This window comes from Nycticebus coucang, chromosome 17 (assembly GCF_027406575.1).
Source record: "Nycticebus coucang isolate mNycCou1 chromosome 17, mNycCou1.pri, whole genome shotgun sequence".
Taxonomy (NCBI): Eukaryota; Metazoa; Chordata; class Mammalia; order Primates; family Lorisidae; genus Nycticebus; species Nycticebus coucang.
This window is the reverse complement of record NC_069796.1, coordinates 23,161,927-23,184,012: the sequence shown is the minus strand read 5'-3', so window position 1 is coordinate 23,184,012 and position 22,086 is coordinate 23,161,927. Positions and strand designations below refer to the sequence as shown.

Sequence of the window (22,086 nt, the reverse complement as noted above, 5' to 3'; positions counted from 1 at the left end):
TGTGGGAAAGGAGGGTGGTTGGTGTAGAGCTTTTGTTGCAAGGGCCCTAGGCAAGGCATTCTTTTGAATAATTGGGGCCGGTTACAGAAATTCCCCACCATTTCATTAGTGAGTGGCCATGTTTCTAAATAGAAAGGGACTCTCCAGCAGCAGCTAGTGAAGTGGTTACTGCACTTTGGTCTAGAAGACCTGTTGCCTGGCAGCCTGAATTTCAGGATGTCTTTTTTTTTTTTTTTAACACACATGCATTTTTTTAAGGAGTAGATTATATTTAACATTAGAAGACCAGAAATCATGGTATTGTCCCCTTTATAGTTCTAGTTTGTCCTTCTAATCTTCTGGTGAATAAATAGGCTTATGGAAATCTCTAGTCTAGAGTTGTTTTTTAGAAGTGTCATTCTAAACACTTCCCATTCACTTTTTATTTTTATATTTATCTTGGGAGTGAAACCCTTTATCTCAATCTGCTCTTTTGTGTATAAACTAGCACCCTTTTCTGATAACTCAGGATACTTACAGGTATTGGTCCCACAAGATATCTTGGGATTCTGTTCAGCTGTGAAAAAGGTCATTTATTTAGTAATGTTAAAATCATTTATTACTTGATACGTATTTGACATATTGAACTTTTAAATGGTTTAATTGGCTTAAGATGATCTTCTTTCATTTTTCTCCTTGTTTTAATTTCTGGTACTATTTATTATTTTGATTTCATGATTTTTTTTTTTTTTTTGCTTGTTTGTTTTTGTTTTTGAGACAGAGTCTCAAGCTATCACCCTCAGTAGAGTGCTGTGGTAGAGTGCCCTGCTGTCACAGCCCGCAGCAACCTCAAACTCTTATGCTTAACTGATTCTCTTGCCTCAGCCTCCCAAGTAGCTGGGACTACAGGCGCCTGCCACAACAGCCAGCTATTTTTTTGTTGCACTTGTCATTGTTGTTTAGCTGGCCCGGGCCAGGTTCGAACCTGTCAGCTTTGGTGTATGTGGCTGGAGCTGTAACCATTGTGCTATGGGCACCGGGCCTCATGATCCTTTTTTAATGGCATAATTTTTGAACCCGTATCATTGGCTGATAGCTTCTTTTATAGATCTGTGTCTTCTGGGGGTTAGTTAATAACAGGAAGATTATAAGTAAGAATTGAGGACCAAAGAGGGTGTGAAAAACTAGGTCTAAATGCTTTCATCCCATCAAATGGCTAGTGACTTTTTAAGAAAATTTATTTTATTTATTTTTATTAAGTCATAAACACATAGATCATGTATACAATAATGTATTTATGGGGTACAATGTGCTGATTTTATATACAATTTGGAATGCTTATATCAAACTAGTTAATATATCCTTCACCTCATTTACTGAATTATTGTGTTAAGACATTTATACTCTATACTTAATAGATTAGACATGTACCCTTGCAATATGCACCATAGGTGTGGTCCCCCCATTTACCCTCCCTCCATCAAACCTCCCCCCTTCCTGCCCTCCCCCTCCTCTTCCTTCCTGCATCCTGGGCTTTAGTCGTGATTTATCTTTCATATGAAAGTGTGAGTAATTGTAAATTGGTTTCATAATAGTACGGAGTACATTGGATACTTTCTGATGTGCAACTCTTCATTCCAGATGCTTTTCTATTAATACAGCAGAACCTCTGTAAGTTGACCACTCAAGGGATTGTAAAAAACTGGTCAACATACAAAGGTGATCAATAGAAGGAACTAGGCCTAGTGCACTGATCACTACACGTGGTCCATGTCTGGTCTGTGAAAATTAGGCCAACTTAAGGAGGTGGTCAATGTAGGGGGGTGGTCAGCTATGGAGATTCTACTGTATTTTTTGTTTAGTGAGAAAATAGATTGGATTTTAGTTTTGTGATCATCCAACATAATGTTTAAAACTCCAAACTTTAAAATCTCATAAAAATGTTATAGTCACTAAGTACACTAAAATTGGCATAGTCACTAAGTACACTGGCATAGTCACTAAGTACACTAAAATTTGTACACACATTTTTAAAGAATCATGGTCGGGAGAATCATATTTTATCAAAGTGGTAAAACCCTGCAAATGTTTACCTAAATTTACATTCTTTGGTTGTTTGAATGTTAATATGTCCTCATTCTAAGTTAACTTAGTAAACCAAATTACAAGTGCAAAGACAAAAAAAAAAAAAAAATGGCTTCTGTTAATATTTACAACAGCCCAGAGGCTGTGCAATCTTGAAACCACTTTGCAGTTTAATCCTCCCAGGAAAGAAATCTTTTTACCAAATTGTCAGTGCCTCCACAGTGCTTCTGAGGATTTTAAAAAGGTACCTGCTAAACATACCATCTATTTTAGTAAGTTAAGTCCATGTTCACAGGCAGCCTAAAGAATGGAGAGTTAGGTGCTTAGCTTTCTGCCTCTCATAATTTAATATTAGCAAGAGTTCCCTGTCTTTTGTTCCTCCCCTCTAACCCCTTCTTCTGTATATGGTTTAAGTGGATTCTTTTTGTTGCCCATATAAAATGTGAAAGGAAAAACACTCACCCAAGACAATTTGAAAATGATTTTTATAAACATGCTTACACCAAAGTCCAATACTCTCTCTCTCTTAGCTGACATTAAAGGCTTAAAGTCCCTTTTGAAAGGCGAGCATGTGCCTCCATACTCGTAAGCCTGCTATAAATTCATGGATGTTACTTTTCTTGTAAATACTAGTGTTTTCTATTTATCTGGAGATGGTACAGTGTGGCGTTACTTCCAGCAGATAATCCTGTCCCATTTTAAATTGATAGAAGTTCTGTAATATGTATAGTTAAGTACTGGTGATTGGATGACAACGCAAAATCACTTGTCCTCATCGGATTTCAGGACTGTAAATGTCTTTAATCTTAAACACTGTTAACTTTTTCTCTTCTAGCACTCGTAATAAACTCTGAGGAGGTCTGAAGACTTATTCTTGAGAAACTTAGAAAGTGCCTCCTCACCTTGCTTCTGAATTTGGTGAGCAGCTTACCAATACCCACCAGTAGTAGGAGGAAGTTAAACGGTGATGAAAAAATAGACAATGGGGCGGTGCCTGTAGCTCAGTGGGTAAGGTGCCTGGCCACATACACCGAGGTTTGTGGGTTCGAACCTGGCTTGGGCCTGCTAAAACAACAGTGACAACTGCAATGACAATAAATAGCCTGGCGTTGTGGCGGGCGCCTGTAGTCCCAGCTACTTGGGAAGCTGAGGCAAGAGAATTGTTCAAGCCCAAGAGTTTGAGGTTGCTGTGAGCTGTGACAGCACAGCACTCAACTGAGGGCGACATAGTAAAATTATGTCTCAAAAAAATTTTTTATCTTTTGTCTGTAAAATGAATTCTGAAAGTTTTTTTTAAGATTTAATTTTGGATTTATTGTGACTCACTTTGGGAGCCGAGGAATAATACTCACTGTACAAATAATTCTGTGCAGTGGGGTGTTGCTCCTTCCGAGTTCTTTGAGCCTGAATGTGTGTGCATAATTGGAGAGATTATCGAAGAGAGAATGTTTTGCTGTGGTAGATGTGGTTTAAATCCTAGCACTGAGCATAGCATTTACTTTCTCAGCTTACCCACAGAATCTGTGACTAATTTAGTGAATGTGAAGATTTTCATCCAGATGGTTAGGTTTAATTGTAAAAACTGGAAAGATTTCAAAGTACCCTTTGGGGGAATGCGGGAAACAACAAGTAAACAACCAAAAAGAATTAAAAGTAACCATAGATCACTAAATATAGCATATAGGCATATTTTATATTTATAAACACACATAGACATATATACTTAAACATGCACACACATATACAGAGGGTGCTAAAAAATGTATGCACATTTTAAGAAGCGAAAAAAATGGAATAAAAATTGTAGTACTCAATGTATGCTAATAACAGCTGTTATTTTGTGTATTGTATCCTGTGTCTCTTATGATTACAGAAGTCAAAGATGACCTGTTTTAATATAGTCTTTTCCTTTCTTAAAATGTGTATACTTTTTTTTTTTTTAGCACCTTCTGTATGTACAGTATTTGGCGACCAGGAAAAGCTTAAAGAATTGTTTATAACAGTGGGAACAAATAGAATCTAGAAGAAGTGTTACTTTTAATGTTTCGGGATTTACCAGTTCCGTTCTTGAGTGTTTCCTGAGGTATGTAGGTTTCCCCTTGAGTGTGTTAAGATACCTCTTTGCTGTAGCTGGCTATTCTGCCTTAAGGGGTTTGGGGAGTTAATCTCACCAAGCATGAGGGTAGATTCTGCTCTTGGACTTCCCTCTGTGGGGTGCCCGCTGAGGTCTGGGCCCACCTGCTCTTCCCACACTGCGTCTGTGATGCTCAAGAAAGAGTAACTGTGCAGAAAGGGTCAATTCAATGGTAGTTATTGCTATGTGGGGACCAGCCTTCTCTTCAGCATCCATTTATTTTTCACCCTTCTTGTATTTTTTGGCCTTGCCAGAATAAGTATAATTATCTGAACTGATGCTTTTAAAGCTACTCAGGACCTCTTCCTCCTCTTTGTTGCTTCTGGTGCAGATCAGAGCTTAAGGACAGAAATAAGGTCCCCTTCCCTTTTGTAGGTGGCATGTTGCTGACCTAAATGTTGGGCCCATAAATTGGCTTTGGAGTTGGTAGGCTGATATAGTTCTATAGTGAACCTTTTTTGTGTTACTTGGCATTATAAGGAACAGAAAGAAGAAAAAGGTGTGGTGAGGTTTAGGAGATCATGGGACAGATGATGAGGTTGTTATGCAGCTATTGCTAAGGTCTGCTTTGAATGGAGGGCAGCTACGGGACAGTGGTGTAACAAGGCAAGCAACATGGATACCTTTCTTGCACATGAGTAGAGAGATGCCCAGATATTTATAAATCAATACATTTCATAATGTTCAGAAAGTGTAGAGAAATGAGCTGAATTGATATGTGTTATATTTACCACATATCAGTTGCTTTAATATTTGACTTAGCACATTTATAAGGACCCAAGCAATGAGGTTGAGGTTGTTTTGCATGGTAAGGAAGATAAGCAGAAGCCATGCTGGGATGATGATTTTCAGTTTATGGAAAACCTGTATAAGACAGGCCAAGAGAATGTTCTTTCTGAGGGCAGAGGCTATTATTGCCAGTAGCATGGGAGAGCAGGATACACAAAGGTCAGCCCCTCCGAAGCAGAGCTGGTCTTTGGTCTGATCCTGTTGGCTAAGTTCCATTTATTTATTTAGTCATAAAAGGTGATTATTGGGGAACTTACGGAAAAAAGTGTCTTGGGTAACAGCAAGCTAGGTAGACCTCCTTACTGCTTGGCTAAGTTCCTATTTAAAATATCGTTTTTATGCGGTATGTATCCCAGGGCTGTGGCTGGTTGTGGCCATGGGATCTCCAACTACATGGGAGAACCATCTGGAGAGACCGACAGCTCAGGTCAGCGCAATGCCTGCAGCTGCCACACGCCTTTCCTATAATGTTTTAGGATCTGGGCTCAGCCTTCCACCTAAATCCAGTTTTCTATCAATTTCTGTGTAAATGGGTGTATTGGATCAGTTTCTTGGTTTTCTTTCACACTAAGCTTTTGTTGCAAAAAAGTTAAAAAAAAAAAGAGAGAAAACATAAAAAGAACAAAGAAAAAAAATAAAGGCTAAAAAAAAATACCTTTTTTTTACCTTTCGATATTTTTCTGTCCACTGAGAGCCAAATTTTTCTCCTTTTTTCAAAAGATTTGCCCTCTGCAAATCAGTCCATTGAATCAATCTGCATTCAATCCATTGAATGACTCTTTTGAGACTTTAAGATGGTACCTCTACCCCATCCTGAGCAGACTTTTAAAGGCCCAAGGTGTAGAGTTCAAAGCTAGAGACTGTCTGGTAAGATGAGAGTCACGGGAGCTTTCCTGGTGTCTGAAATCAACCCTGCCTCACAGTCCTCTCTTCTGCCTGTTTGTAAAGCTGGGTTTGGAGAGAACTTTTGTGGATGTTTCTTAAGGATACGTGGAGCTAGCAACAAGGTGTAAGCGATGAAGTTAAAGCAAGATCTGACTTTTTTTTTTTTTTTCATTTTCTTCTGATTTTTGTAAAAGGACTTTTAGGTTGAGATTAAAATAGACGTCATGAGAAAATGAGATCCTGAAGATTGAAACTCATTAAGTTGTGGCGTGATTCAGACTGAAGAGCAGTATAAATGTTACATATTACTGCTTTCCATATTTGTTAATATATTTTTATATGTACATTTATGTAAGTGTCTAGAAATTTCTGCAAATTTGATATACTTGATGCAATTGATTTGAGGAATAAAAATAATAGAAATAGTGTGTATAACCAATGAAAATGATTTAAGGGCAGCTGTACAAGGTCAAGGCCACTGGCATTCCAAGGACTCAAGTCCAAAAAGTAAGGGTTACGATAAACTGCATAATTTGTGCAAGTGGTGGTACTTTTTTATTTCCTCTGAAGCATTGACGTGGGGAGAGGATTTTAGAGTAGATAGAGAACAGGGTTGTGCTATTTTCTGTTGGAAATCTTGTCATATCGTAGGACATAGTGGGCAGAGTTTGATTAGAAAAACAGAGCAGATTTACCTACTTGTTGGGAATCTCTTCTGTTGATGTTTCTGTAAGACCTGAGGAAAGGGTTGAAGGACAGGGTCTGATGTTGCTGTGGTTCTGAAGCCCAGTCACAGGGACGGGGTCTGATGTTGCTGTGGTTTTGAAGCCCTGTCACAGGTTGGAAAGCTGTGTCCAGTATAAGCTTGAGATGGAGAGTAAGAGCAGATTCAACAGGGGAGGCTGATGGGGGAGGAGAATCAAACCCTGGAATTCTTTTTTTTTTTTTTTTTTGGCCAGGGCTGGGTTTTGAACCCACCACCTCCAGCATATGGGGCCGGCGCCCTACTCCTTGAGCCACAGGCGCCACCGCAAACCCTGGAATTCTGATTGGTTGGATGTCTGCCTTTTTTTTATGGACATGTTTCTAGTCTTTTTCTTGGTGGACTGCACGTGCTATTAAATCCACTCAGATATCTCACATGGAGTGATAGAATGTGTCCTGCATAGACCACGTCCAGAATGGACTGGGAGCTGGGCCTGGGCCGGGTTGTACAGGGTCTTGTAGGTCACGGTATAGAGAAAGAGAATGATTTTTCTTTCCTTTTCTTTTCTTTTTCTTTTTCTTTTTTTTTTTTTTAACAGTCAAGGTCTTGCTCTGTTGCCTAGAATATAATGGCATGGTCGTAGTTTACTGCAGCCTTGAACTTGTAGGCTCAAGTGATCCTCCTGCCTCAGCCTCTAGTAGCTGACGCATACACACACTGCCTGGCTAATTTTATTTTATTAATCTTTTTTTTTTTGCAGTTTTTGGCCAGGGCTGGGTTTGAACCCACCACCTCCGGCATATCGGGCCGGCACCCTACTCCTTTGAGCCACAGGAGCTGCCCGCTAATTTTATTTTTTATAGAGATGGGGAGGGTCTCATTCTGTTCATCAGGCTAGTCTTGAACTCCTGGCCTCAAGTAATTATCCTGTCTTGGTGCCTTCCAAAATATTGAGATTACAGCAACGAGCCACAGCACCTGGCTTGATTTGTTTTTACAAATTTACTTTTGACTACTGTGCAGAGAACTAACGGGGCAAGAAGAGGACTAGAGAAATCAATTACAAAGCTTTCTGTTGTCTTGGAGAGAGAAGATAGACTTCTTTGGCAGGCATGGAGGTAGTCACGTTGTCCTAATGAGAATGGGCCATGGATATGGTATCGTGAAAGAATGAGAATTATCGAAAACACCTGAACTTTGAAGGTGGGTGGAATCAAGAGGGGTGACTCACTTTTATGATACTCCACAGCTGCCAAGTGATGATGTTTGGTTAGATGGCAGGGCAGGATGGGAGAAATAAGTATAGTTGGGAAAGACTGGGGCCCAGAGCTGACTGCATGAAGCATTAGGAGGAACCAGGACTGTGTCCATTGAGAAGGAGGAAAACCTTCTCAATGGACCTAGGCTGTTTTTTTTTTTTTTTTCTAGAGACAGAGTCTCACTTTGTTGCCCTGGGTAGAGTGCTGTGCAGTCATAGCTCACAGCAACCTTAAACTCTTGAGCTTTAGTGATCTTCTTGCCTCAGCTTCCCAAGTAGCTGGGACTACAGGTGCCTTCCACAATGCCCAGCTAGTTCCAGCTAATTTTTCTATTTTTAGTAGAGATGAGGATCTCACACTCTTGCTCAGGCTGGTCTCAAGCTCCTGAGCTGAAGCAATCTACCGACCTTGGCCTCCCAGAGTGCTGGGATCATAGGTGTGAGGTACCATGCTCAGCCTCAGGCCAGTGTTTCTGGACAGCAGGTAAAGAAACATTCCAGCAAAGAGCGTAATCAGCATTGTCAAATGGTGCCAAATGAAGATGAGACTCAGAATTGGTTTTTGGTGACCTTGATACAGATAGTCCTGGGGTTAGGGCTAGGGGTAGGGAAATAAAGCCTGAATAGAGTGCTTGGATTTTTTTTTTTTTTTTTTTTGAGATAGAGCCTCAAGCTGTCGCCCTGGGTAGAGTGCTGTGGTATCACAGCTCACAGCAACCTCCAACTCCTGGGCTCAAGCGATTCTCCTGCCTCTGCCTCCCAAGCAGCTGGGACTATAGGCACCCGCCACAATGCCCAGCTGTTTTTTGGTTGCAGCCGTCATTGTTGTTTGGCAGGCTGGGCTGGATTCGAACCTGCCAGCTCAGGTGTATGTGGCTGGTGCCTTAGCTGCTTGAGCCACAGGCATCGAGCCAGAGTGCTTGGATTTTTTGTGGCAGGTGAGCATAGACAGAACATGAGTATAGCATTCTTTTCTTTAAGGAGTAATATGAGGTCAGGGAATATCTATCATTGTATGCTGTTGGGAATGAGGGGCTGGTGGTGGAGAAAAACTGATCATACGGGGGAGGGGTAAGATGCTGGAATAGGTGTGGGAGTTGGGATGCAGGTAATCTGGTACATGGATGCAGTGGGGGTCTTGAGCTGTGACAGGTCTTTAATTGTGACAGGAGAAAGTTAGAGAATATGTACAGATGATTGGCAGATTTTTTTTTGGTGATGAAAAAACTAGGATGCTTTCATTTTATCATTGTTGCTGTGTTAAGGGATTTAAGGAAAAATTATGGATGTTACAGACAGTTAAATATTCATTTCTTCATTCCTTGCCCCCTCCTACAATTTAGAGGGCTTTGAACATTTGCTGTCCTGAAGGTAGAAAAATTAGAATGAGGGAGGTGACAGCGCAGGTCTCAATTTATTCTTTTGTTTGTCCTTTATTCATTCCTTAGTTTATTTACCCAGTACGAATATTTATTGAGCAAATATTTTTTGAATGCCTTGTATATGCCAAGCATGGTCTGGGTCCTGGAGGGGCAGTAGTGAACAAATCAAATCACTGCTCTCAGGCAGCTTAGATTCTAATTTATACTGGACAGATAAATATATTTGCATAGGTGTTATGTGCTATAAAGGGAGAATTAAGCCGGGGAAGGTGGTAGAGAGAGATGGTAGGAAGGGAGAGTTTATGTTTGTTTTTGTTTGAGTAGGGACCTGTGCACAGTGAGGAGCCGTTTGGCCTCCTGTAGGGGGAGCTTTCCAGACCTGGTTACAACGGTGAACCTGCTCAGAGGGGGGAGGGAGTGTGTGGCTGAGCAGAAACCAGGCTGTCTGGAGCTGGAAGAGGGAAGGAAAAGATGAAAGCTAAGAAGGTGCTCAAGGGCAGGCTCCAGGGAGCATTCCAGAACCAAGTAAGACTCAGAGAGATGGGAGGGACTGGGGTTTCTGAGCTTAGGAAGGTCAGGCTGTGACTTAAGTTCTAGAAAATTCCCAGGGTGTGGAAATTTAGCCTAAGCCCAAGCTCTGGCTTTATTCCTTAGGTCTTTTGATTTCATTCTCATTGCTAAGTGAATTAAGGGAGATGGAGGCGTTACCTTGTATGAATTAGGTCAGCTGATTTCCCATGCAAAATCATAAATATTGAACCTTTCTTTCAGACAGTGGACAAAATGGTACGTTTCTCAGAAGACATTAATTAAAAGGGAGTATTACTTAGCCCAGAGGGAATGTTTTCTAGGAGTGTCTAGTTGTACACACACGCACACACTCTACATACGTACCTGTACTATTGCATCAGTATAGTAGATCAAGACTAAAATCACAAACAACAGAAATTGAAAATAACGAGGTTATTTAATCTAAAAAGATTATTACCACTCTTTTTTCTTTCTTTTGCCCCAATAGATTGCTTGCATACTCCCTGGGAGTTTAACATGCCTCCTTCTTTGGAGACTGGTCAAGAGCTCTGAGAAAACAAATTGCATTTATTAAAATACCTTTTAATTGACTTTTTTTTTTAAATTAGAAAGGCAAGACATACATCTGTAAAAACTCGAACTGTATTAAAATGTTATATAATGGAAAGTAGGTTTTACTTCCCTCTTCGACCCTCCAGCCTGTTTCTTAGAGCCAATTACTTTTAACAGTTTTTGTATGTCCTTCTCAAAATAGTCTCCACGTGTTCAGCCATATATATTTATGTTTCTTGCCTCCTTATACAAGTCAGAGTATACTAGAGGAACTGGCTTGCACCTTGTTCTTTTCACATTAGTGTATGTCTTGGCTATCATGTGTTCCTTTTCTACCTTTGATTCCGTAATTTAACTTTTCTTTTACTGATAGCATTTAGGTTGTTTCTAGGCCTTTTCAGTCACAAAAGACGTGCCAGTGAACATCTTTGCACTCTTGTATTTTCAAAATTTAATTGATTCCTCCAACTTGAGGGCATCAGTTTGCATTCCCACCAACAGCGGAACATGAACTTCCCATATTTCTACAATTTGACACTGAGTTCTAATTTTCTGGCTTTCATCTGGGTTAATATGATAGTAAACTTAGTTTACTTTGTATATTTCTTGTATGCAAACCCTTGTATTTCTTTATTTCCATATGTATTGGTAATTTATAAACTTTGGTTTTCTGGTAGGTTCTTAGCCATTGCTTAATTGATTTGAAAGTATTTTAGTGTATGTTAAAGACATGAGCTTTTTCATGTTCTGTAAATATTTTTTATGTGCTTTGCGAATCTTTTTTCACATTTCTTCATTTGTTATTTGATCGTGTTCATGGTAGTTTGTTTGTTTTTTTTTACCACTTGGCATATATCTAAAATTGTATAGTCAAGCTTATTTCTTTTTTATTTTCTTTCTTTCTTTCTTTTTTTTTTTTTTTTTGTAGAGACGGTCTCACTGTGTCACCCTTGGTAGAGTGCCTTGGCGTTACACTGCTCACAGCAACCTCTAACTCCTGGGCTTAGGCGATTCGCTTGCCTCAGCCTCCCAAGCAGGTGGGACTACAGGCGCCCACCACAATGCCTGGCTATGTTTTTTTGTTGCAGTTTGGCTGGGGCCAGAACCTGCCACCCTCGGTATATGGGGCCGACGCCCTACCCACTGAGCCACAGGCACTGCCCAGTCAAGCTTATTTCTAATTTATATTTCCTTTTATGGCTGTTGGTTTTTTATTGGGTTAGGAAGACCTTTCTTACTCTAAGATTATTAAACATTTGTTTCTTTTCCTACTGCTTTTATATGTTGAAATGTCTTTGAGGTCTTTAACTGGAAGGTATGATATTTACATTGTTGGTTTGGAGGATCATATATATCTATATATATATATAAAACCTTGATCTAGTATCCAAATTACTTGAACCATTAACCATAAATATTGTTTCTTAATCAGAGTTGTGCATCTGAATTATCTGTAAAGTGCTTAATTGTTTTCATTTTCCCAAATATCCAGTCCCAGAACCCCTGTTCTGATACTCTAGCTCTAGAGCAGCGGTTCTCAACCTGTGGGTCGAACTGTATTAAAGGGCCATGGCATTAGGAAGGTTAAGAACCAGAGGTTGGCTCCTTTGTCTGCGTTTTGCAGAACCTTCAGATAGTTCATTTGAAGATGTATTTTTTTTCTCCTCTCAAAGGGCAGCAGATGTTAGGAGCAGTTATTAGAATTTCCTAGTTTTTTTTTTTAAGGTTCTCCTTTATAGAAAAATTACCACAGTATTGCTTTACATATGACTTCATTAAGGAGTTTTACAGGTGGTTAATTAGTGTACTTGGTCAATTGGGAGGTAAGGCAGGAAGGACTAATGATTTGCAGCTCTGACCCTAAGAATATTTACGGCCAGTAAATGCACTTACTAGTGTTTCCTAGAATTCTAGGGCAGGAACATTCCTGCACAAATGAACTGCTTAAGTAGTAAAGTTGAGCCATGGCTTTGCTTGGTTAGCCATTTTGGTTTAGTAGCATGGAGGTAATGGCCGTGGAGGCAGGAGGAAATGTTTTGGGAGGGGATGAAGCATGCGGTTATAAGTGTTATTGCTGTAGGTCTGATCTATGGAGGTCGTCTTCTCTGGGCAGCTGGGCTTCAGGAAATTGCCAGTTTGTTACCTTGCCCACTTAGTCAGTGGAGCATAGCAAGTAAGTCCCTCTGATGTTGGCCACATCTGGCTTTCAGGTAGATTTTTCCTTGTGAGAGACCCTTTACTCTGATTTCTATCTGGCTGGTGATCCAGGAAGGGAAGCTTTGGAACTGGATTTGGGAGAGTGGGTCCCAGTTGGTGATTTGACTTTGACTTTTTTTTTTGACCATGGGCAAAAGCCACTGTCTCCTGGCCTTAGTTTCTTCTTGGATTACATTTTCTCAGGGTCCTTCCAGTTCCAAAAAAAGTTGTAATTCCCCCATTGCGACTTATTAAAAGACACTGGAAACCCCTGTCTCTTTATCTGCACTTGGCCCGTTTTGTTCCGTGATACTTGCGTGTATGTTTTCCTTGCCAACCTGAGACCCCCCAGGGCATGAATGCGACCTTATTTTTATCTCCCTGGCACCTAGCACTGTGCTTTCCAGGGAATGCTAAGTCAATATTTGTTGAACTGCATTCTCCATAGTAGAGTGGCCTAGGAGAAAAGGGCCTCAAGGCTGGCTCTGCTGGGTCCACATCTTTTATCTGTCTTCCCTATAACTATCATAGGCAAAAATATTGCTGAGAATTATCTGGATTTTCTTCTATCTTGCACGTATGTGACTTTTTATAATTCTTTAAAACTACTGTCAGTCGTATCATCGTTTCACATCGCACCTGCTTTCTCAGGTCTGGTTGAGCATGTCTGTTGAATTTTTAAAGAACAAAGATAAAGATGATTTATCCAGAATGGTCGTGCTGTGTCAGAATAACAGATTGCACTGGCACCCTGTTTGCTGGCAGATTTTTGTTTGATGGTTTCTTTGTTACTCACAAAATTTCCAGGGCTAAAATGGAAGGCTACTCTTAAAAAAAAAAAGTCACTATTCAAAAGTAAGAGGGAGGTCAGGCCCAGTGGCTCATACCTGTCATCCTAGCACTCTGGGAGCCCAAGGCAGGTGGATTGCTTGAGTTCAGGGGTTTGAGACCAGCCTGAGCAAGAGCCAGGCTACCCTTACCCCAACCCTCCCACCCTGGTCTCTACTAAAAATAGAAGAACTATCTGGGTGTTGTGGCAGGCACCTATAGTTCCAGCTACTAGGGAGGTTGAGGCAAGAATATCTCTTGAGTCTAAGAGTTTGAGATTTCTGTGAACTATGACACCATGGCACTCTACCCAGGGGGACAGAGTGAGACTCTGACTCAAGAAAAAAAAAATTAAGAGGAAAGTGTCTATTATAGCTTAGGTATGACCTTGGGAAAACAGTTTAAACCAAATTAACTATCTCCAGTTAACCAATTAACTGTTAATTGTTAAACCAATTAACAATCTCTCAGTTCCAAGAGTTTGGAATATAATAAGGTATTAGGAGTGCAAGCATGAATTTGGCCCCATTATCTCTGTTGTGTAAGAACCTGAAGCATAACCCATTCTGATGACATTGGTGTATAATCATCGATTACAATCATATGTCAGTAATAGCCATAATTGTTATTAAAAAGAAGTGGTTTTATTTTTTACCTTGAAGATGCCCATTTTTTCCAAAAAATATACTCCCCAGTATACATTCAGAAGATTGAAGATAAATGTGTATTTTCTGTGAAAGTCTGTTTCAGCTGAACCAATTCTAATGTTGCTATGTTAAGTAGCTATGGCACCATTGTAGTTCTTGTGAGAGCCTCTAAATCAGCGGTTCTCAACCTGTGGGTCGTGCCCCACAGGAACTGGATTAAAGGACCATGGCATTAGGAAGGTTGAGAACCACTGCTCTAAATTGTGTGTCTTTCTTAGCATTGAAGGGGTTCTTGCTGGAAAAGTGGTAGACAAAGGAAACCTCATAATCAGATGCATTACTAAAGAAATGCTGATACCCATTAATAAAAAAAGTCTTTACATCTTTTGGAGTGAGCGTTTAATAGAGCATCAACAAAGTCTGGGAATTTTTGAGACACCAGCCTTCCCGCCAAGTAAGCAGATAAATTATTGCTTACTTCCGAAGGCTATTTCCTTTCTAATAATAAATCGATAATTTTTAATCTCTGTATAATGCCTAGCATCTAGCTGCCCAAGGAACGTGTGTTGAATTCAACAGCACCTTAAATTTGTTTAGTACTTCCAAAGTGATATCCTATTGGTTTTATGATAGCCTTACAAGGTTGTAAGTGAACATGGTATTGCTATGGTTTGCAGATGAAGAAACAAATTTAGAATGAATGCCAGTGCCTTTTAGTCTAGCAAATTTTTTATTGAGTATGGACTATAGTGAAAAAGAGGCTTAGGATTTGTCTTTGAATTTGCCAGTAGATCAGCAGTTCTCATCTCTTTTGTAGGTTAGGATTTTACTGAGCATTTATGGACCTTCTGTCTAGAAAAAGAAAGTAAACAAACACACACACCTTTTGCTTCTATAATTACAGGGCTTCTCGGACTCTCCAGAAGTCTTTGAACCCCAGGTAAAGAATTTGTGATTTAACAATTGCTTGTCAACAAGAACTTGAATTAAGTGACTTACATAGGGGCCAAACAGCTTAACTACTGAGAAGCAACAGGAAATCCATGCTTCTTTTTCCTTCCCTAATGTTTTCCCCACCACCCCATGCTGATTTTGAAATGATGAACAACAAATGAAATAATAGCACAGTACTTTGTAAATATAGAGTGTTCTACAGATATGAATACAAACAAATCTGTAAGTGGCACGGAAATCCAGGCTACACATTTTGCAGTGTGGCTTATGTTCATATATTAGGGAGCCTGCTGGAACCCCACTAAACTGTTAGTTGCCAGCTGTTTAGTTTAATCTGATCATTTACAAAAATACAGCAATCCTCAACTGGTGTCTATGTTAAATACAGATATAACTGAAGTGAATGCTGTGGCTGTGGCTTATATTTTTGCAAATGTTTCTATGTATGGGTCATAAGAGTTGGTTTAATTCTAATTGCAGAAATATCAGTGGGATTTATATCTGTCTTGCTGAGATAGTTGGAAAGAAGAAATCTAAGTAGAGAGTGGGTGTTTGGATTTTTATTTTATTTTATTTATTTATTTTTTTGTAGAGACAGAGTCTCACTTTATCGCCCTCGGTAGAGTGCCATGGCATCACACAGCTCACAGCAACCTCCAACTCCTGGGCTGAAGCGATTCTCTTGCCTCAGCCTCCCGAGTAGCTGGGACTACAGGCGCCTGCCACAACGCCCAGCTATTTTTTGGTTTGCAGTTCAGCCGGGACCGGATTTGAACCCACCACCCTCGGTATATGGGGCCTGCGCCTTACCGACTGAGCCACAGGCGCCGCCCAGGGTGTTTGGATTTTTATTCTACATCGGAAAGAACCATGTTAATTTGAAGAAACTCATTAATGTGCAGGTTAGCACTAAGTAGTTTCCCTTAATTAGATTTTGGTGGATGGCAGAAGTATTAGCAGTGGAGTATACGTGATGAAATTTTATAACATATCTGATTTTGAGGTAGAGAAAAAGCAACGGATGTTTATACTGTGCATATTAATTTAAAAATAATTCAATCACAACTCCATTTATTTCATTCCAGCATTAAAAAGGGACGTGGAGAAGGCTTGTCTGGCTTATTCACCAAATAGCAGTTTTGCAGACCCTTACAAGTTCCCATATGTTAGTGAAAAACATTTTCCAAGAAATTGGCAGCATTGCACTTTGGAGCTGACGCCAGCTTCTTCCTTGGGCCAATTCGACAGAGAGGAGAGAAAAAAAATGCCTTGTTTTAGTGGCTGAATTACTCTGACAAGCTTTCACATTGCCCCTCCTCTTATTAATATTCTTTTTGATGTGAGCTTGTAAAACAGAGGATTGGCTGTTAATCTCCAAGATCTCAAGGGCTTTTGGCAGTGGCCCATAATTGATGTGTTCACATGGCTGTTGTCTGACTACTAATGATTAGACAGCAGTGTTATCAACCAGCTCAATCAGTGTTGCTTATAAATCACACTGGATAAACTGCAGTTTCATTTCTTCAAAGAGTCCATACATGTCTGCATACTTTGATGGCACTGCCAGAGGCATTTCATGATTCTGACAGCTTAGATTAGGTTTATTTTTCATTTCTGTTTGACAAAACAGTCGACTTTCTAGCGCATGTGAAAGAAATTTTTTTTGTTTTTCCCCTAACAAGGCATTTGGAGAATGACAAGCAGAGAAAGATTACCTGCTTTTGATGGGAAGATGTACAGGTTGGGATGGCAGGTCATACTTTTTGGCTTTGGCTACTTACTCCATGGTAAAGGAAGTGGGGCCATGGTGCTCTGAAGGAACAAAGAGGCCACCAGGGAATAATTTCTCAGAATGTGGGCCTGTGCTCAGATTGTGACATGTGGGGTAGGTCATCTAGAATTATGAGATTGCACTGATTGTTCAGTGATAGTAGGGGCTGAGCCCAGCTATCAAGGGATGACTCTGCTTTACAGAAGAGCAAGAGCAAAGAAGAAGGTTTTACAAGAAGGAAAGGTAATAGCTACAGAAATTATATCCATTGTTCTCCTTCTCTGCCAGTATGAGGACAATTGGCTACAGACACACCCAGAGTCCCCCATCTGCTTAGAATTCTGCATGTAGGAGATGAAACCAGGTTGCATGTTGCATACGCCTGGTGGGGCTTTGGGAATTTCAGTTAAGTTTTGGGTGTTTATTTGGCCATAAACTCCTGTGGTCTTGAGCTAATCTTCCCCATCTTAAAAACAGCAACAACAAAATGACTAATTGCTAATGTCATTTTGCTACACTTTTATAATTTTGCATATCATTGGATACTATTGTTTGAGAGCTTCTTAAAGTCTTTTTGCTAACATTAGTTTATTTTCACTTTATTTTTGAACTCAAATATTAGATTTCAAAGAAATGGTTAAGTCAGAATTACAGAAGATCCTCTGTAAGTTGACCACCCAAGGGACTATAACAAACTTGTCAACATACGGAAGTGGTCACATAAGAATAGGCCTGCTGTACTGATAACGTACATGGGGTGCATGTTTGTTCTGTGAAAATTAGGTAAACTGGCTGGGTGTGGTGGCTCATGCCCGTAATCCTAGCACTTTAGGAGGCCCAAGCAGGAGGATTGTTTGAGCTCAGGAGATTGAGACCAGCCTCAGTAAGGGTGAGACCCCATCGCTACTAACAATAGAAAAACTAGCCTGGCCTGTGGTGGGTGTCTGTAGTCCTAGCTACTGTGGAGGCTGAGATAGGAAGATCACTTGAACCCAGGCGTTTGAGGTTGCTGTGAGCTATGATGCATGCTAGCCTCAGCAACAGAGTGGATAAAAAAGAAAAAAAGAAAATTAGGTCAATTTAAGGAGCTGGTCAATGTAGAGAGGTGGCCAACTGTGGAGATTCTACTGTATTCGCGATTTTAAGAAGCTGGTTTTTAAAAAATGGATTTTTGAAAAGTCACATTGTGACTGGTGATTTAAATCATGATTCAAATCAACTCGATTTAAATTTAGCCTCATTTAATGCTGAAACTGTGTTGCAGGTGTGTATCGACTAACTGAAAATTATTGTGAATGCTTAACAGAGCATATAAAAGAAATACATATTTTAATGTAGATGGAAGAAGCTCTTGCTCACAGTATACTGATAGTTTGATATATAAATTTACATAGAATTTCTCAGTTACTGGTTGAGAAATCTTGGACAGGGCATAGTATCCACTGGAAAGTAGCCGAGGCAAGCGTTCTTAAGGCCATTTTATGGTTGTTGACGCTGAAAGATCCTGATCTCATTCTTAGTCTATGATTCCTCCTAGGACACCAGCTTTTGGAAGAGGAAAAACCATTGTTCTCTAAAATAAAATCTTATTATGTACTTGATTTTAAATGATTGGAAATATTCCGTTATAAATCCATCCCCAGGTATTTTGAAATATTTATTTTTCAATTCATTTGAAAACCCTCCCTGGGTTTTCAGAGAGCCCAGCAACATATTTTGATGTGTTGGTTTTGCCATGTGACAGACTGAGCAAGCTGTTGAGACTGGTGGAAGCTGGAAGGGCAGCAGTAACTAGCCTCTGTTTAGCATCTATGTGGTGGGGAAACTAGGATTTGTCCAGGGGTGTGTAACCTGTAGCCTGAGGGTCACATGCTGATTTTTTTTTTCCTTATCTGTGATGTTGGCTATCAGGAAAACTATGCACAGACTTTTTTGTTTTGCTAATCAGCTTTCCTTAGTGTTTGTGTATTTAGTCTGTGGCCCCAAACAACTCTTCCCACGTGGGGCAGAGGAAGAAAAAAGGTTGGACACCCCTCCACACACGTTATATCGCATTAAAGTAAACCTATGATCTCTACTTTATAGGTGAAGAAATTGAGGCTTAGAAAAGGTTAAGTAAATTTTCCAGATTATGCAGCTCGTAAGTAAACAACATGAGATTTAAGCACAAACCGTGACCTCTTCTTTATTACCTCCTTTTACTCAGTCTAGGAGTTAGTGGGGCACATGGCACGTGGCGTCAGCCTGTCAGTCATCTTCTGGGACTGATGGCCTTTGCTGTCCCATCCATGATCCGCAACTAGACTTCTGATGAAAGAACCCCAGGTGTCTTGGGGTTCATTTCTAGTCTCCAACAAAATGTGATAGAGAATAATTGTTTCATCGAAGTCACTCACTTCTGGGGGAAGTAACATGAAATGCCTTGGTTTTTAAGATTACAATGTCCCCCCAAACACACGGGAATTGCATAGGCTGCTTCTATCTCTTGAGGAACAGGGAGGTGTGATTTACTGATGATGGTGTTTTTTGGTTTGTTTTAACTCACTTCTGCGTGGAGGTAGGATCTTGTTTCTCTTGCGTCTTGGTTATCATTAGCATTGAGCATAAAGGCTGTCATAATAAAGAGCTGTTTAGTCAGTGTTGACTGTTTTAACTTCAGACTGCTTAAGTTAGAATTGGAATATGGCTCCTGTGTCTCTTCTGAGGTGTGACTGCTGGGTTTTATTAGGAAAGCTAAGTAGAAGTGAGTACACTAATTTTTGTGTGTGTGTGTCATTCAGATAATGGATCTGGATGTTTACTGATTACTTTTTTAATTCCCTACACTTTACTTCGTTTTTTTCTCTTTCTTCTTCCCTTTTCTTTCTTTCTTTCTTTTTTTTTTTTTTTTTGAGACAGAGTCTCACTCTGTTGCCCTAGGTAGAGTGCCGTGGCATTATAGCTCACAGAAATCTCCAACTCCTGGGCTCAAGCCATCCCCCTGCCTCAGGCTCCTAAGTATATGGGACTTCACATACGCCGTGTGGAGGAGCCTGCCACAACACCCAGCTAGTTTGTCTATTTTTAGTAGAGACAGGGTCTCACTGCTGCTTGTGCTGGTTTTGAACTTCTGAGCTCAAGCAATCCACCTGCCTTGGCCTCCCAGACGGCTAAGAGTACAGGTGTAAGCCATCTCGCCTGCCTCTTCTTCCCTTTTCCAACATACTCTGTTCCCTCTCCTCCTCCCCACCAACCTACACTGAAGTCTAAGGGTGAATCTAAATGAGCCGCTGAAAACACAGGCATTTCTCATTAACTAGATAGGGGTCAGCAAACCTTTTCTGTAAAGGGCTGATGGTGTTTTAGACTTTGCAGGGGTAAGATGTTTGTCACGAGCAAAAGAGACAAAATCACAGATATTATATAGGGACTTATATAACTAGAGAAAACACACTTCCACAAAATTTTTTAATTGACAAAATGTAAAACCCAATGACAATAATTGAGTACAATTTTTGATAATGTGGGTCTCCTGATGAGAAGAATGGATTTTTTTTTTAAATGGGAAAGGATAACATTTCATTTAATAGAGGTTCAAAGTTAGTGTTTGCTGTGATGAAATTAATTGCAAAAATTCATCTGTAAAAAGCGTTCTTAGTTTTCAGGCCAAACTGATAGTGGGCCAGATGTGGCCCAAGGGCTGTCATTTGGCAACCCTTGAACTAGACTGTGGACTAAGAGAAACCCACAGCAAGGCCAGGTGTGTGTGATGTCCCTCCTCTGTAAAGGATCAATGACTGCTCTAAGACTGCAAAGGGAGGGTGCCCACATAGGACTTGGAGGGTGGAAATACCCTCCAAGGTGAAATAGCCTCTCTAGGGAACTAATGAACCTGATTTTAAGGAACACAAGAGTAGTAAGACAGAAGGGGTTTATCTCTGGAGGGCCTACGAGTATGCCACCCTGGGAGGGCCAGGAGGGGGTGGGAGGGGCATTGAAAAAGCTTATTCTGGATGCTCATTGGTTTCATGATTCAACCTCCTGGAGTAAAGGGCACATGGTATTTGGGGATAGGGTCTGGTTTCTCAGACTGTACGTCACTAATGGTAAAAAAGTGACTGTAGCCATGGTGTGGTCATTATTTCTTTTCCTAGATGGCAACAGAAGGTTCCGGATTGATATAGGGCTGCACTATTGGGGATGTCAGTGGCTGTTAGGGTGAAACTGAAAGAAATATTAGGAACCCCCAGGTTTGAGGAAGCTAGCGGCTCTGCTCTTCTGGAGGGGGGGTGGGGGTGAGGGAGAACCCTGGACCAGCTCCAGGATGGGGGTGTGTGTCTCTCCATGGTGTTGGACCCCAGACCCCTTGGACCTCTCTCAACTCAGAGTCTTTCTCCTTTGGTTCGATGACTCTTCTCTCTGGGTTTGCTGGGACCCCATCAGCCACCCGTCTCCTCCTCCTCTCCCTCTGCCCCATCACTATTGGGATCTAGAGTTCCTTCCCATTTTCACCAGGCCCTCTCAGCTACTTGACAGGCTTCATTCCTCACTCTGTGCCAGTGACCTCTCTCTAGTCTAGCTCTTTCTCCTGAGTTTCAGACAGTTCTGTTCCTTTGCCAGATAGAACGTACCCATTCCTCTGCCCATCCTTCCCATCCCAGGGATTGAACACGCTCACCCACTGAAGCAGATACCGGCTCATCTTTGAACTCCTCGTCTTCTCCGTCTTTCCTCCCCACCCCACCCAGTAGGGCGCCATCTCTTCTGGGACCACTGTGCTGGCTTCCCAAATGCCTGTCTTCTCAGTTTCCCCAGAGATTCTAGTGTATGCTTTTTTTTTTTTTTGAAACCAAATAAATAATCTGACCCTCCTACGTCCCTGTTTTAAAATCTCCAGGAGTCTCTTCTGACTTCACAATAATTGACCAAATTCTGCGCCTGGTCCGGGCTCTGTGTGAGCTCCCTGATCCTCCTGCTGTCCCTGGCTCCCTAAGATGCCAGCCCCTTCACTGAGTGTGGCATCCAGAGCTGCTCAGCTCTGCCTGCACGGTGGTCCCTTTCCGAGGAGGCTAAGCCCTCACTTCCTGAAAGTCTACACCTGCCCTCCCCACCCCCGCTCCCACAATGCCCTGGGCTTAACTGCCTGTCACAGCCCTGACCTGTGCTGTAGCCGCCACTTGTCTCCCTGTCCACCTTGGGGCTCAGAAGGGCTCCTGGAGTGATGCTTGGCACATAGTGGCACCTGGCAAAAATTTGTTGGGTGAGGAAATGACTTCCCCAACAGTGAGGTGTCTTCAACAGTAGCCCTTATAAAGAGGAGGGCCTAGGGTCAATACACAGTCCCCTGTCGCCCCAACTAGGTCCTTCTACCACCTGGGCCTCCCTTGTGGAATTCACCAGGCAGTGTGAG

At 41.1% G+C, this 22,086-nt stretch overlaps 1 protein-coding gene and 1 non-coding gene across 4 annotated transcripts in view; both read left to right on the top strand.

Annotated features, from left to right (window-relative positions):
- Positions 1–22,086, top strand: part of ZNF608 (zinc finger protein 608) — a 112,570-nt gene that overhangs the window by 16,047 nt on the left and 74,437 nt on the right. The window lies entirely within an intron of this gene.
- Positions 5,329–5,457, top strand: LOC128569422 (small nucleolar RNA SNORA44). Its single transcript, XR_008375373.1, has one exon. It is a non-coding gene; the product is annotated as a small nucleolar RNA SNORA44 (small nucleolar RNA).